This window comes from Hyaena hyaena, unplaced genomic scaffold, assembly GCF_003009895.1.
Source record: "Hyaena hyaena isolate Hyena2069 unplaced genomic scaffold, ASM300989v1 scaffold_710, whole genome shotgun sequence".
Lineage (NCBI taxonomy): Eukaryota > Metazoa > Chordata > Mammalia > Carnivora > Hyaenidae > Hyaena > Hyaena hyaena.
Genome location: NW_024081345.1, coordinates 589,753 through 604,724, shown reverse-complemented (window position 1 = coordinate 604,724; position 14,972 = coordinate 589,753). Strand labels below are relative to the sequence as shown.

The following is a 14,972-nucleotide window of genomic DNA, read 5'->3' as shown; positions in this document are numbered from 1 at the left end:
AAATGAGTTGCCTTAAATCTGGCGTAAGATGGAGATAGTAAATTTTAAAACAAGATTTAAAAAAAAAAAAAGGACCTCTAAAAAATGGTTTCGTTCACCTAGGAAATAGGAGCGTTGACGAGGGAAGAGAGATCAGCTGACAGGTAGTTGAGGTAAGCAGACAACAGGAGGGCACTTCGGGATCCTCTTTATCTAATTCTTATGACTCTTAGAAATAGCTTCACCCCAAGGACTCTAGGCATTTCTGATAATTATTGTATAGGGTTTTCTTACCCGTCATCTTCTGAAATTCTCACTGAGCTCCCCTGAGATCCTTGAAGTCTACTGTGGTAGAAAAGGAAGGCAGCATTTTCTCAATTTAACAAGTGACAAAATACACTTCACCAGATACTTAGGAACTTGATTCAGTATTTTTTGCTCCATAGTTCAACAAAAAGAAATTTTTTAAGGATTTAAAAGGGTATTTTTAATTTTTTTTAATGTCTATTTGTATTTGGGGGGGAGAGAGGGAAGGAGACACAGAATCCATAAATGCTTTCTAAATGGAGACACTTCAGATGCTTGGGTGTCTGTTTCTCTTAAAATGCCCTAAAATGATCAGTGGTAGCAGGTTAATTGATTTTTTCAAAGAATCTCAACTTCTTAAGAATTCCATGAAGATACTCTTACGTTCTAAAGAATTTCTCTTACTAATTTTTATCCATATTCTGTAACTGAAAAGAGAAGTACTAACATTCCTTATGTGTTGACATTACTCTAAGAAATGTCACCACTAAAACTAAGAGAAATTCTTTGAATCCCACTCACCACGCCCATCTAGAAAGGGAAGCCCAGGGAACAGCTGTTGTACTCACTTACAGGTATTCAAGTTTAAGAGGAAAGATTACATATTAGAGGCTGCCCAGAGAAGAACCACCAAGATGGTAAAAGGGGACATGAAAGTGTGCTATATAAATTACATGTTGGGGGCACCTAAGTGGCTCAGTCAGTTAAGCATCTGACTCCTGGTTTTGGCTTACATCATGATCTCATGGTTTGTGAGTTCAAGCCCCACAATGCCAGGCTCTATGCTGACAATGCAGAGCCTGCTTGGGAATCTCTCTCTTCTCTCTCCCTCTCTGCCCCTCCACACCCTCCACCTCGCAATTTAAAAAAAATAAATTATATGTTGAAGAAACTCTGTGTTGAAAGTGCAGAAAGAGAATTTTAGGGAGTCTGACAGCTGTCCTTGAACACTGAAATAACAATGAGGAAGCATCTTTAGACTGGAAGATAAAAAAGGCTGAAAAACCAAGAAGGGACCTCCTATAAGGGTGTCTGAGTAGAGGTAACCGGAAGGAGATGCAGTGAGGGTACAGACATCAAGTTCTGGATGGTTCCAAGACCTCATGACTCTCTCTCAACTCTCGAATTCCATTTCTTCCTGAAAAGCCCAGGTATTTGAGCATTAGTGATAACTAAAATGGGTAAATAAATGCATAAAACATTTTTTTCTCTTGACTGAATGATAAATATCCTGGCCTATGAGCAGATGTCATTACATTCTCCACCCATACATTCTGAGTAACCCACCCAGCAGATTCTCAAAGGGATGGGTAAAAACATAATTTTTTTTAAAACTACATGTACTTTAACATGGGCTAGGGAAAATTTGGGTTGTATCCAAAATGAAAAAATAAAACTAAGTAAACTGTGTGAAAAGCCAGAAATGAACTGCTTAATACAGTGAAAGTGGCTAATATATTCCCACACTCATTATGATAAGAGTAGGTGTGACATTCAAGTGTAACTTGTCTTCTAACCTGTTTGACTTGATTTGGGAACCTATGATTCAGAAGATAATGCAGTCAGCAAACACAAGAATTAAAACTGTCAGAACTACTGACATTTTCCTACAGACAAAATAATTATATGGGCAGAAACTGGAGTATAGTTTAGTTGCAAGTACAGTAAAACTGGCTGAAGAACTAAGAGGAAATTGAGATTATTGGAAATTCCTAAGACTATAGCCGGTCTAAGTCAATATAGGGATATTTAGCAAGATTTTCTACCTATTGCACAATAACTAAGCCTACACAGTAATGGACAGGTTTTGTGATCCAGAATGCTCACTCATTTAATCAGATCCTATTATCAGTCACTGTTTTTATAAGAAAGGTAAATGACAATGAAAACTAAACTTGTCATGCTACTGAAATGCTGGCTTAGGATAAAATGATTACTTAAGAATGGGTCAGATTCTTCACTGTTCATTGCCTTCGCCTGTACAAAGAATTCCATGTTCTTTTCACCTATTTGAATTCTCCCTTCTACTTCCCACCCTCTGCTCCATGCCCATTCAATAGGGTTTTCTCCTACATTCTTAGAACAGTGTTGAAGATAATATCCCTTGAGGCTTCCCTGAACTTAAACACTGTGGGGAACTAGGCTTTCTAGTGCAGTTGAATGGCCTAGGAAGCTGTCCGCTCCCTGAACTGACCCTCTGGTCACAAGGCTAATTCCAATAAGAAGACATTATGGAAAGTTGTGTTGATACTGAGTTTCCAAATGTATTCTGCCTGATCTCCACCTAGTCTGGGGACTATGCGGTAAACTAAGTTTGACTACTATCCATTCCCATCTTTAGAGCACCTAGGAGTGACTCCTTCCCCACTGCTGTCCACACCTACAGGTCTACTTTGGCCACCTTCTAAATGCTGTCTTGTGAATTTAAGCGTAGAAGTGTGAAAGAGCAAATTGACCATCCTGAATGAGCAATCCTCGTAATCACTGCACATCTTAAGAAGTAAAATTTAGGGGCACCTGGGTGGCTCAGTAGGTTACGCACCCAACTTTAGCTCAAGTCATGATCTCATGGTTCGTGGTTTGAGCCCTGCATTGGGCTCTGGGACAGCCCAGAGCCTAGAGCCTGTCTTCAGATTCTGCATCTCCCTCTCTCTGACCCTCCCCTGCTCACACTGTCTCTCTCTCAAAAATAAATAAAAGACATTAAATTTTTTTTAAAAAGCGATCTTTTAAAAAGAAGTAAAATTTAGGGGCACCTGGGTGGCTCAATTTGTTAAGCATCTGACTTCGGCTCAGGTCATGATCTCGCGGTTTGTGGGTTTGAGCCCCGCATCAGGCTCTGTGCTGACAGCTAGCTCAGAGCCTGGAGTCTGCTTCGGATTCTGTATGTCCCTCTCTCTCTGACCCCCCCCCCCCATTCATGCTGTCTGTCTGTCTGTCTGTCTGTCTCTCTCTCTCTCTCTCAGAAATAAATAAAACATTTTTTTAAAAAAGTAAAATTTAAAGGCTGTGCTAGAAATGTGAAGTGGAGTACGTTGAAAAAAAACTAGTAGTGTTATTAAACATTTTTTTTGCTCATGTTACCAAACTATCAAAGAATATAAAAAGGTAAATGAAAATTAACTTGTAGGGACAGGCTAAATGCTCAACACCAAGAGACAGATCATAAGTAAGATTACATCATCCTAAGACTATGAAAAAAAATCTTTAAACAATATTTCAAGGTAGATTCACATTTACAAAGTGAGTAGATAAAACAAAGGAAACACAATAAAATTGATTTATATTTCCTGACAGTTTGGACAGAGAAATACGTAATTCCCAAGGGCTTTGAAGGACAAGGTCTAAGAGAGCAAAGGAGAAGCTAGAAGGGGAAAGGAACCTAACCAAGGAGGTACTCCTTGGATCCCAGGAGAATCATAGACTCAGGAAATGTAGCAAATAACCAGTAACTTAAAAAAAAAAAATCCAAGAGGAGAGAAGAGATGATTATGAGCAAGGAAGTACTATTCTCCCAAACGAGAGACTACTTGATGTGTAAGACAGAGCAGAGGAGTAGAACGTGATGGATGGCAGCCCAGCATAGAGACTGAGTTTGGCATCATAATCACTGTCTGCAAGCATGTTATCCTAGCCCTCCATTCTCTGACTTTCCAGCAAGAAAAGATCCTGGGAGAAGCTTCATACTGAGTCTGTCAGAGCTCTAGGACAGAAGTGGACAGAAAAAGGCTATCATCCTTCCAGGGCAGCAAGGGTCACCCTACAGGAGATGAGTGAGAGGGAGCCAGAGATGAGTGTGCCTCTCCATTCTAAACCAGCTGCCGGAAGATCTGCTAAAAGCTGACACTCAGTACTGGCCTCTAACAGAACTAAGCAATCCAGTTTTAGAGCCAAGAGCAGGCTTGGAGATCAGCCCCCCTCATCTGACAAATAGGAAGGCTAACCCCCATCATACCGTAAGACCGAGCTTCTTGCCGCATGGTCTAGGCAGCCTTACTTTGAGAAGGAACCCCAACCCCACCAGGTTCAATATCCCTCTAATAGGCTCTGTTCCTGAGAGCTTCTGCAGAAAAAATGTTCTCCCACCACATCAAAATCACAATCTGTTTGTTTGCAGATCAGTCCTTGGGTAAGAGGGAAGGGGCTGTATCTCCTCCATCTTTAAATCTTTAAATCCTCAGTACAGATGAATGAATCCCCATTCAGATGAATGTTAGAAAAAGGAGAAAGGGGAAAAAGATCTGTTCAGGGTTAGTAAGATATTTGACAGCAAAGTCAGGTACAGAATCCTGATATTTTGCAGACTCAGCTTGTACATGTTTACAAAAGCTTTTTTTGCTCTATTCCTCTTGAATTTCATGAGTCCATTTCATTATCTATATATGCTGTATCAGTTGGGCAGATCTATTGTTTCAGATTTCAAAATCTCAGAAAATAGAGACCATGCATAGGTAGCTATATGTATGTAGACATATACAACAGTAATGAGATTATATGAAATGCTAAATGCTTTTTGACTGTAACAGTGACCCTCCGTTACTAGTCATTGCATTAGTCTCTCAATCTGGAATTAACTTCAAGGACATGGAGTTTCTTGATCCAGAAGCTTCGGTCTAAGGTTCATCATTTCTTATCCAGCTCCCGAGCATGAATTACAGTGCAATTATTACAAGTGTCAATTTGGTTTAAGTGGGTCAGAGTAGTTATATTTAGCCCTTTAGTAGCTGACACTGAGACCTTTCTGTAATGTAAGATTAAAGTTAATTTATCAGTTCTTTTCTTGAATATTTTTCCAGGTCAGACATCTAAAGCTATGGAAAACTATCCCATTAAAATAAGAGGTAAGAGTTTCCATCAAAGTACCACATAAAGAGCATATACAGATAGAGGTAGAAACCATGCACTTCTGTTAACAATCCAAATTTTATCCCTTTGCTAAAGCTGATTCAAATTTTTCCACAAATCACAGGCTATTATTTTAGTTAAGACACAAAATATTTTAGCCAAGGATTTCTCAAGCAAACTTAATATCTACATCTATTACGTTATGTCATTTTCATTGCCAATAAAGATATTAAAAGAAATATTATTTGATACAATATAATGTTTAGGATGAAAAGAGTTCAGTCCAATAAGTTATCATAGAGATGCACTCAAAGCACCACTTATATCTTTTTACCTGTTTAACTGGCAAAGATTAAAATAAAGATCCTATTTTAGGACGCTGCTAAGAGCATAAGGAGAGAAGTTCTCTCTGCCAATTATCTAGAAAGCTATCTGGAGAATGAAAAAACAAATATACCAACACATACCTCTCATATACACAGATACACACATATAAATGTATATGTGTGCTGCCTACATATACATATAATATACACATAAAAATATACATTTTAACTATAAACTGACATCCTTGAACTTATATGATCAACATACACAAACATTTATGCATATGGGAATTAATCTCAGAATTCCTTATCATAGCATACTATGGGTGAATAAACCCAAAGGTACAGGTGTTAATAATGTTAATAAGTGTAATTTATTAGGGCAAATGCTAATAAAAACTGAAATAGCCATAAAACGAAACACTATAAAACCAATAAAGATAGACTACAATAGAATCCAAAGACATCCAGGTTCTAATCCCCGGGACCTGTGAATATGTTGCCTTACATGTCAAGAGAAATGTTGAAGACGTGATTAAATTAAGGGTCTTGAGATGGATGAAGGAATGCACAGAATGCAGGTCTAGAAAGCAGCTGGAGAAGTCAAGGAAACAAATTCCCCCTTACTGTGTCTGGAGGAAGCTGGGCCCTGCACATACCTTGATCTTGGCCCAGAGAAACTATCTCAGGCTTGTGACCTCTAGAACTGAACAAGAATAAATATACATTGTTTTAAACCACTTAGATTGTCATAATTTGTTACCGTAGCCATAAGAAAGGAAGACCACATTTGTAAAATATACATAATAGGCAATGCTCCTGAAAACTGTGTAAAAAAAAACGCCACACGAAATGGAGCAGTTATGATATTTGTTTATAATATGTGAGTGTATAGGAATAAAAAAGAACTAAACAAAGTATTTTTAGTGGCCATCTCTAAGTGGGGGATTATGGATGATTATACTCACATATATGAGTATATATATATATATATATATATATACATGTATATATATATTCTTTGAACAATGAGTCCTATTATTCTTTTTTTTCATTTTTTTAATTAAATGGTTTATTGTCAAGTTGGTTATTATTCTTAATTAGGAAAAAAAAAACTCTATTCCCAGAAGCCATATATTTGAAAGTCCTTTTACCATGACCTGAAATTTCATGTTCCTGTGAATTTTAGAATACTCTGAAGAGTTTACAAACTTAAAACTACATACTTTGACATGGACATTTTCTTAAAATTAGATTGGCATCTTTTGTCAAAATGAAATGCACATGTAAAAGCCTTAAAACCTTAGAAGTTCGGAAATTGCTTTAAAAATGAAGTCTTTCCTCTTTTGGGGATTTCATAATCTAAAAATGAAAAATAACTGTTTCTACACATAAATCCTTACCTGTCTATGGCAACTGGGCAAATGGGTATTTTCAAAGTTGACTGGATTATAAATCCATACAGTGCTGTGTTTTGGGTTGAATATATATGTTGTTATTTGCAGACTGGTCAGACTGCATTTTCTGTGAGCAGTCCTGAATTCCACAATTATTTTGTTGTGCTGTACATGAGGGCTTTCTTTTTTCATTGCTCAGAAAAATCACTTACTTTTGAAAGAGCAAGTGCTATTTTAACATTAGTCAACATGTACGCAATAAAAACAAATGTTCCTAATTTCAAAATATTCTTTTAGCTATAATTTCAGATTGCCTTTCCCCTCTTCCCAACAAACACAAATTTGTTATTTCCCATGAGGCTAGATAACTCAGATTTTCCGGTCTTTGCTTAGCTAGACGGCGAGGGCTGAAAGGCACAGACCAAGTTTCTGGTCTCAACTACACAAGCATTCTTTGAACCAAAATATTGTTAAGTCACATCAGACAAGGCAACTATATTCTAGTTAATAGTTATCAAGAAACTTTCAGGGCACTGGGGTGGCTCAGTCAGTTAAGGTTCTAATTCTTGATTTTGGCTCAGGTCATGATATCATGGTTCATAAGTGTGAGCCCCAGAATGGACTCTCTGTTGTCAGCAAAGAGCCCGCTTTGATCCTGTTTCCCTCTCTCTCTGCTTCTCCCCCACGCATTCTAGAAATGAATGAATGAATGAATGAATGAATGAGTGAATACTTAAAAAAAAAAAACTTTCAAAAAGAAGTTATTCCAGTGTGGGGCTCGTGGATGCTCAGTCAGTTATGTGGCCGACTTCAGTTGAGGTCATGATCTCATGGTCGGTAAATTCGCACCCCTCATCGGGTTCTGTGCTGACAGCTCAGAGCCTGGAGCCTACTTCAGATTCTGTGTCTCCCTCACTCACTGCCCCTCCGCCGCTCATGCTGTGTCTCGCTCTGTCTCTCAAAAATAAATCAATGTGAAAAAAAAAAGTTTTTTAAAAGAAGTTATTCCAGTTTTAAGAGCTATAGCAACAGTCGATCATGTCATCCAATATAGTGGCAGATGGGTGATAGATGCGTATTTATCGATGTGAAATAAGAATGATCTCTATAGGTGCCTTTTAGGAAATGAAGGACATAGAGAATTATAAAAAATGCTAATACACCAATCATAGAAGAAAAATAAGGCCAGATGACATGGACACAGCAGAAATACTCAAGAGAGTAGAAAAAAAATCTCACTTAAATGTTATAAAAATACACTAGTTGGGAAAATTAGAAAATGAGAGCAAAGTAAACTGAGTAAGCTCTCATGGTATGTAAAATGAAAAGAGAGCAGATTTTCACACTGTACAGGGCCCCCTGGTCAAGGCCTCCATTACCTCTTGCCTGGATTAATAAAAGACCCTCACCCTCCCTACTCTGAACTATCCCTCCAAAGCGGCCAGCCCTAAATTGTACTCATGATCATTTTACTGTCTCTCTTGGGAAAGAAAGTTAAGTGGTTCTCCGCCACTCTAGCAGTATTTCATCAAGTACAGTTTCTGTCCAGCCATCACTGAATTACCTGGAGTGGTTATGAGAAATGCAGATTTGAGGAGGCTTCCGAACACCCAGTGACTCAGGATTTCTGGGCATGAAGCCCAGGAATCTGCATTCCACCAAAGTGCGGGAGTGTGGGGGTGGGGAGGAAGGAGGGAAGGAATCTCATGCATATTAGAGTCGGAGAGGTTCCTCAGAGGGAAATCAAAACCTCTTTAACGGAATACTTTATGAATACTGTCCCTTGTTATCTTTCCGGCCACATCCTTTGACACTCATCCCCTTGTGGTTTATGCTCCAATAATAAAGAAAAAATACATACATGTCAGAAAGATTGAATTACTTTAACCTCCCCGGATGCAGGAGCTATGCCTTTCCTCACTGCCTCTGCATGTCCTGTTCCCTGTTCCTAGAATTTCCATCTCCTCTGCCTGGAAAACTTCTACACATTTTTCAAGTGAGAGATGTAAGGTCACCTCTCCAGCTAAGTCTGCCTGACTTTCTTTTGTGGACCTAAGAGTTTTTCCTCCTGGATCACAATTTTACTGTATACTTACAAACACTTCTTTTATAGCAGTCTTTTTACTGGAGCACAATTGTGACAGGTCCAATTCTCCACTAGATTTTAAGCATTCTGAGTACAGAGATAGTTTCCGTTCACATGTGTATGCCTCTAAGTACGTCATAGATACTCATCAGATTTCATGGATGCACATACATTATTTTGTAAGGTTAAAAAAACATACACAAACCTGTTATTTTTCTATTTCCCTAACTTCTACATATAAGCCTGGGGTGGGGAGGGGTACTTCCAAAACCATGCTGCCTTTTGTCAAGTGGTTAGATGATTCTTCTTTTAAAGCATGGTCATTGCTGACAATCTTCACAAAGACAAAAAGAATGAAGAAAATTTAAGTCTGTGACTTCTAGGCAGATTCTGATGATTCATTAAGAAATGAACCAAAACACAACTATTCGCTTTTTTACCAATCCTTTACAACAAGCATGGCTGAAGTAAGCAAAGTGTTACTCGGTATCCTCTGAAAAGATGACTAAAAACAAACTCGGACAGGGTGATCTTCTTCCAAGGATGGAAATTCAGTCCTTCTGGGGACATGATGAACATGTACCGCCTCCCAACTCACCGCAGTGAACAGATGAGCATTCTGAGTACCAGGAAAGTGTTGGTCAAGGTCTGCAACCTGCAGGCCACCCCCTCACAGCCTGGGCTCCAGGCTCACATATGTCAACCAGCAAAGCAAAAGCCTCCAGCCCATTTAGGAGGAACAGACACAGCTCACCTGTTTGTCTCTTCTCCTAGCGCCTCTCCTCCTCTCTGCCAAATGCCTATCTCTACCTCTTTTTTTTTTTTTAATTTTTTAATGTTTGCTTATTTTAGAGAGACAGAGCATGAACAGGGAGGAGGTCAGAGAGAGAAAGAGGGAGACACAGAATCCAAAGCAGACTCCAGGCTCTGAGCTGTCAGCACAGACCCCAACACAGGGCTCTAACTCTCAAACCCTGAGATCATGACCTGAGCCGAAGTTGGATGCTTAACCGACTGGGCCACCCAGGTGCCTCCCATCTCTATATCTTGATCTTCCTCTAACTCTGCAGTCAACCAACCCCAACTGAGGATCTAAGAATTAACATTTTTGTGGGTACTGTTGAAGATGTTCCTACCCAGCAGGGTTTATACTTGAAGGGGAACTGAAAGCTTTAGAGAAAGTTATGAAGAATAGGGCAGAGCCCACTTACAACTATCGGAGTATGTTTAGAGAATGATATCAATCAGAATGTGAACCAGGCTCCTTGAGAGTAATGGCCACCAGGTCATCTCCCCACCCCTCTTCATTAAAGAAAAATAGAAGTGAAGCTGCAAATCCTGGCATTGAAAGGGCTATCAGTCCTGGATGTAGACACTGTTTTATTGTTCACACAGGCATCAAGGGGAGGTGGCTTATTTACTAATTATGCATCCAGCAAATCATCCTTATAAAATATATAACAGCATGGCAATACATTTCAAAAAAAAAAAAAAAACCCTCAGAGTAGTGTAACTACAGTACTTGCAAAACAACCTCAGAAGTAGTGTAATCACGGTTAGAGTAGTAGCACACCCAGCAGTGTAACTATGTATCACAAAAGCACTATGCCTACTGGGGTGCCTGGGTGGCTTAGTCGGTTAAGCATCCGACTTCAGCTCAGGTCAGATCTCACGGTTCGTAGGTTCGAGCCCGACATCAGGCTCTGAGCCTGGAGCCTGTTTAGGATTCTGTGTCTCCCTCTTTCTCTACCCCCTCCCCCCACTCATGCTCTGTCTCTCTCTGTTTAAAAAATAAATAAACTATATATATATATATATATAAACACTATGCCTACAGAAAAGGATGTGCAGGTATCCTGGAAAACTGGAAACAGTTCATCAAGTGATTTATTTTACTCTTTCACTTCTGTTATTGTTGTTTTAATGTACATGAAAATACATTATGCATTTTAACAGTGTTTCCTCATCTTTAGTTACTTGCTCCACGATTACCTCAAAAGACTTGTGGCCAACTCATCTTCCAACTCCCTTCAAATAACACTCCTTGATAAGAAAACACACAGAAGAAGTGGGAAGGTCAAGGCTGTCTCTGGTGGCAGCTCAGGGAGAGACAACTTCAACTGTTCAAAAACAATGGACAATAAACTGTTAGGGGCTAAAAGATAAACATAATCCTCACTGAGCATTTTGAATGTCATGTGACATGATCAAAGTCCTTTCTCTCCCGTGCAAAGTAATAATTTCTTTTATTAATCCTTTGTTAGTGCCTAGTACCACAGGTTTAAAAACTATAATATGGACAGGCCATGATCTCACAGTTTGGTGGGTTCAAGCCCTGCATCGGGCTCCGTGCTGACGGTGCAGAGCCTGTTCGAGGTTCTCTCTCCCTTCTCCCTCTCTCTCTCTCTACTCTTCCCCTCCTCCCCCACTCACACTGTCTTTCTCTCAAAATAAATAAATGAAACTTAAAAAAGAATACCATGGAATTCATGGCTCAGAAAGATTCATTCAGTGATTCTGTCCCAGAAATGGGAACAGTTTTACTTCAGTGAGCTCAAGTATCTGTAGGGTACCTAAAATGACACATTATTTGTTACTTTTAGCTTTAATGGAGAGCAAAGCCTGCTGAGTGTAATTTACCTAACAGGAGAGCTCTGGCCTTGTCTACCAAATTACAAAGGGCATTTTAGGATATGCTTATAAAATATAAAGTAGACAATGGAAGTTCTGAATGGGTTGAATATCTATCACTCACCATGTGGTCTATGGATCGAACCCATCGGTTAATGTAAGTACCCAAACAAGAATTCTGGAGGGGAAGGGAAAAAGCAGCCTTTGTTGTGTTTCATAAATATGAGCCATATCATAAATTACTGAATTTTTTTGATGTGTTAATTCCAAGGGAAGAAGATAAAAAAAAAAAAACAGGTGGAAAACAATAAACAGATGAACAGACTAGAGCTCATGACCCAGACAGCCATTTTTTCATAAATACATCCTAAGTATGGAAGAAAGTCATATCTAGAATCTGTAACATCCCTCTCCCACCCCACTCAGCATCTCAGAGTAGATGATATAATGACTGCTTCTTTGAGTGAGGTAGGAATTTAAGGTCCTATATTTCAGAGTCCTGTCCTGAGAAGTTTTCACTGACACAATTCTAAATCATGCTTATTTTTATTCTTCATCCAAAGAATTGGCATTTCAGGAGGGAAGAACTAAATCCTAACATGCTATAGTCCTAGAAAAAGCCCAGTAAATAAAATAAATAAATAAATAAATAACATTTGTTTTCCCAGTCAAGTCACATTGAATCTACTTGTCCGATTCCAGGAAACTCTAGATTTCTGTCTAAAAGTTTTCAAGAGTAGCTAACTAATTTTTAAGAAAATCTCACAGAGAAATATGACCAGATAAATTATCATGAATGGAGATGAAATCATAGAGAATAGCTGTGGTCAGACAGCTCTTTAAATTTGTGTATGAAAACTAACTTCATAAATAGAATGTATTTCTAAATAAAATCTATTGATTTCAAAACAATTAATTGAGTTCCCAAGGCCATCTGAAAATTTATTTCAATTTGTTTGTTAAAAAAGAATATGCAAAACATAAGTAAAATAAATCCCCTGATAATCCATACATTTCACCTTATCAAATTATTTTAACTTCTTGTCACACTGAACCTTCCATACAGCTGTCAACACTGGGCAAACTTAAAGTCTGAATGTCACTTCTTCTACATCTCCATCTGAAATCTGTGCAGGCTTGCTGGAGCTGGAGAGACCCCCCCCCCCGCCCCCAAAAAAAAGCCCTAAGGGAGAGATCTAGAGTAAAGCTACAAAAGCAAAATTCACAGTGTGTGTGTGTGTGTGTGTGTGTGTGTGTGTGTGTGTGTGTGTGTAGTCTTTGACTATTCTCTGACTATAGATTAAGAAATTAATGAAAATGATGGGGCACCTGGGTGGCTCAGTTGGTTAAGCATCCGACATCAGCTCAGGTCATGATCTCATGGTTTGTGGGTTGGAGCCCTGCGTCGGGCTCTGTGCTGACAGCTAGCTCAGAGCCCGGAGCCTGTTTCAGATTCTGCATCTCCCTCTCTCTCTCTGACCCTCCCCTGCTCATGCTGCCTCTCTCTCTCTCTCTCCCTCTCTTTCTCTCTCAGAATAAAACATTTAAAAAAATTTTAAATTAATGAAAATGAGACACAAAATACAAATATCATTTAAAACACAGTGGTGGAAATCACTTTTGCCAAGTGTAAATATTTAATTGCACATTTTTGGGAACTCTCTTAAGAATCTGTCTGAAATGCTACTTCTTTCCTCAAAAGAGGTGGTTTCGAAATGTCAGTGGTGGGGGTGGAATAACAATTTACCATAAAAAATAGTCTTTTCACATGGCTACACTTGTGTGTCAATAGAGCTCTTGGCTAGACCCATATACCGGCAACACTGGCTGTGCCTCCTTTCAAATACCACAGACTCTGCCCAATTTGCTTGAATAATTTTGTTCTGTCATGTACTTCCACAGGACAGGGACAACTTCAACTGATCAATGACTGGGAAAAATCACTCTTGAAAACAAACTGTTCTCCCCAAATGTTCTTACTGTTAATGATTTTTTAAAATTTTGATGAAAATAACTGACTTCTTAAGGGAAAATAAATAGCCTCAGGCAGGTTATGCACTAGAAGGTGTGAGGAGAGACAGACATGGTGAAAAGGTGCTTCGGAGAATTGAGAAGCACAATTCAGGGACATTTTTTAAAATGTCAAGGTTCTGGGGATTCTTACCTTTCAAAGTCCTGTTTGACACTCTGTCAAACATTCCCACATCCCACATCAAACCTTTTGTCCTCTGAAACATGGTGTGAGTAGTTTCTACTTGTTCATATCTAAGCAATCAGCACACCTACTTGGGAGTGCAAAGTGCAAAGATCTAAAATAGAAATGATTCCCCAAAGTTACACTGTTGTGATTGTTTAATGATTAATGGAGTCAGTATGTTATATTTTCAGACAAATATCTTATTTTGTCTAAAAAGCTGGAAGCCAACAACCTGATATCAGGTATGTTAAAATGTAAAAAAAAAAGAGTATATTTTCATAGATAAAATATAGTATAAATTTTGATTCTGCAGTTTTCTTTTTCTGTTTTTTTGAACCAAAATATCTTCCCCTTTGCAGACTCAAACTGGTCATAATTCCGTGGATGTCTGTTCATGCCTAGAAACCTGGGTTTTATGGAGAGGTGGTATCTCATAGGGGTTGACGACACTGATTGAGGCCACCGCCCAGGTTGTAATGCCAGCACCATTTCATACTAGTTCTGGGATCTTGGGTAAGTTATTTAATTTCTGAGTGCTTTAGTGTCCTGTTCTGCAAAATTAGAATAAGAATAGTTAACCTTACAGGACTGTTGGTAGGGTTATGTTAGTATTTTTTAAGTGTTGAGAACAGTACCTGGTATTTTTAAAGTATTAATCATGCTACCACTACTTGAAAACTATTAGATGAAGTGCTTCTGGGAGAACCACTCATTTTCCCCAGCAAAGCCGCTCATCTACTGGGAGCCGTCTGGAAGGAACTGGTTAGATGCTACATTTTGGGTAGACGTAACTATAAACCAAGTCCTAGATCAGTGTCCTTGATTATGTCTTTTCCTTCCCACAGATTCTTCTCTGGAACAGGGGCAGAGGTGGTCCCAATGCTAAGAATAACCGCTTCTGGGTTAAAGGTCAATGAACAGGAGCAGAATCAAAGAGATTAAACACCTTCTCTCCCCAGAACAAGTAACAGAGTCACTTCCCTCTAGTGGTTGAAATACACAATTACAACTGCCCCAGCCAAGTGTAATTCTTTAGATCCCTTGTAATGGAAACAATGCCTAGGAAGGTAAAGTGAAAAGCCAATTTTAAGCCAATGGGGGAATAAGACACAGAATAACAAACCACTGAGAGTTGGGGGAAAAAATTACACAACTGCACAGTGTCATAATTATTAACCTTAATATCATAAAAAGAACAATTTTAA

General features: G+C 38.8%; 1 long non-coding RNA gene across 1 annotated transcript; it reads left to right on the top strand.

Annotated features, from left to right (window-relative positions):
• The first annotated feature begins 1,178 nt into the window (after window positions 1-1,178).
• LOC120220601 lies at window positions 1,179-14,734 on the top strand. The gene is made up of 4 exons (XR_005525635.1): window positions 1,179-1,436; window positions 5,082-5,126; window positions 14,127-14,280; window positions 14,613-14,734. It is a non-coding gene; the product is annotated as an uncharacterized LOC120220601 (long non-coding RNA).
• Window positions 14,735-14,972: the final 238 nt, after the last annotated feature.